The sequence below is a fragment of the Telopea speciosissima genome, chromosome 4 (assembly GCF_018873765.1).
Source record: "Telopea speciosissima isolate NSW1024214 ecotype Mountain lineage chromosome 4, Tspe_v1, whole genome shotgun sequence".
NCBI classification, from domain to species: domain Eukaryota; kingdom Viridiplantae; phylum Streptophyta; class Magnoliopsida; order Proteales; family Proteaceae; genus Telopea; species Telopea speciosissima.
Window position 1 is genome coordinate 29,707,151 of NC_057919.1, and position 2,531 is coordinate 29,709,681.

Sequence of the window (2,531 nt, forward strand, 5' to 3'; positions counted from 1 at the left end):
TTAAATGATAAAAAAATTACAAACGAACGATCAAATAAAACGGTTAAAAAAATAGAGAAGGGTAAAAAACAAAAAATGGACGGTATGGGTTTTAAAAAATTGCAAACGGACGGTCAAAAAAATAGATAACGGTAAAAAATTGAGAATTGTGGAAAGTTCCCCCACAGTTGAATTTAAGAAAATCAAGAATTGTGTAGGCTGCCATTGCTGCTGCTTTTGCTCATTGTGAGTATGCATCCTTGTGGGCATATCAAGGTGGAAGAAGGGCAGGCAGATCTCCTGCGACTCCTTACACCATGATGGCCGGGAGGATCCCTAAATCTGATGGTGGTTCTATCCTTCTAAGTTCTTAGCTTTTAAGGAAAGAATGCCCAACTACCTATTAACCCACCTACATCACCATTCAAATTCGATGTGAATGCGTGGATATCCCAACAATCTCCCCCTTCACGTGGAAGGCAAATATGGTGCCTGAGATCCCGATATCCCCTCCACGCAGAAGCTAACTTGGAGCCTGAGATCAAACCCAAGAATCTTCGGCCAAACAAGAATTTCCATGCCCCAGCTCGGATACCGCTTTTAGGAAGCTTTTAAGGATGAGACCCAAGTTCCTAACAAGTGGTATCAGAGCCGAGCCGGATGAACGCCGAGATTTGGTGCACTTGGTATTTATTATAGGACATGATTTTAGGCTACTACGTGAGACCATTTTTCTCGCCGTATTATACCTTGACAGGCTTTTGTCGGATTCCTCAGTTCATAGCAGCACCAAATTCCTCCTACTTATCACATTAACGTCTGTTTTTATTGCTTAGTAAGTAAGTGAAATAACTTCTAAATTCTCTCTTCTTAGCCATTAAATTATGATATTGGGCCGGATGAATGGTGAGATTTGGTGCACTTGGTATTTGTTATGGGACATGATTTTAGGCTGCTACGTGAGACCATTTTTCTCACAGAATCATACCTTGACAGGCTTTTGTCGGATTCCTTGTTTCGTAGCAACACCAAATTCCTACTACTTATCACGTTAACGTCTATTTTTATTACCTGGTAAGTAAGTGAAATAACTTCTAAATTCTCTCTTTTTGGCCATTAAATAGTTACTGATGGTATCTTTTATGGATGGTGATACAGCAAGTACCAAGAAGCCAACACCAGGCTGAGGGTAAAGGCTTTAGTTGAAATCACAGGAAGCATCTATACTAAGGACCAAGTAATTTACTCAACTTTTGTTTTATTTTATTTTTCCTTCTAAAATCTCTTACTGATAGTTGGGGTATTTTTTTTTTTCAAGTTTTTGTGTAGGGAATGATTCATAGTGAGAATTCTTGACTTTCAGCTAGGAAGTCCCACTATCAACACTTTCATCATGTAAGGACAAGTTTTCTCAGTAGGAGATTTAATTCTCTTTTTGGTATAGTTTAAATTTATGTTTATCTGACTCATAAAAATAAATAGATGTGTTTAGTATGATTTATGACTATTACTTCTCATTAAAATAAATCAATATAAGCATAAATTCACAAACAGCTAGAGAGTTGTTTATGATTTATCACTATGAACTGTTAATGTGTTTGTTTATGTGTGTACCATTAATGAACGTGTGCAGAATTATTAATTAACTGGGGGTAAATGGTAATTTAATGAAAATTATAACAAAGCCTGATGCAGCACCAAGTGCCCACACCCAAAGGAAGAAAGAGAAGAAGAAGTAGTCCTGAATTTAGAGCTTAGTTTGGGAGCCGTAGCTTAGGGTCGCATTTCAGTATTTTTCATACTCAGTTTTTTATTTCAGTTTCTTTGTAAACTTGAGTTGATCCGGTTCAAACCTTGATTCAATTTAAGTGATTTAACTAAGTCTGTTATTTTAAGTTGTAGGGACAAATAGGTCCTTTTAGTCTTTTTATTTTAAGTTATCTTAGTAGGTTTTCACCCCTCCACGATTTAGTGAGGGAGTGTTTTGTTTACATTAGGAATTAGCCATTGGCTGTTATTATAAATATACAATATCGTGGGAGGCTCCCCCATAGTTGAATTTAAGAAAATCGGGAATTGGGTTGGCTGCCATTGCTGTTGCTTTTGCTCATTGTGAGTATGCATCCTTGTGGGCATATCAAGGTGGAAGAAGGGCAGGTGGATCTCCTGCGACTCCTTGTGCCGTGATGGCTGGGAGGATCCCTAAATCTGATGGTGGTTCTATCTTTCTAAGCTCTTAGCTTTTAAGGAGATGGTGCCCAAGTACCTATTAACCTACCCACATCACCATTCGTATCCGATGTGAGACTATTTTTCTGTCTTATGCATGGATATTCCAACAATCTCCCCCTCCACGCGGAAGGCAAACGTGGAGCCTGAGATCTCGATCTCCCCTTCCACGCAGAAGCTGACATGGAGCCTGAGATCAAACCCGAGAATCCTTGGCTAAACGGGAATTTCCATGCCCCGGCTCTGATACCACTTGTTAGAAAGCTTTTGAGGATGAGACTCAAGTTCCTAACAAGTGATATCAGAGCCGGGGTGGATGAACG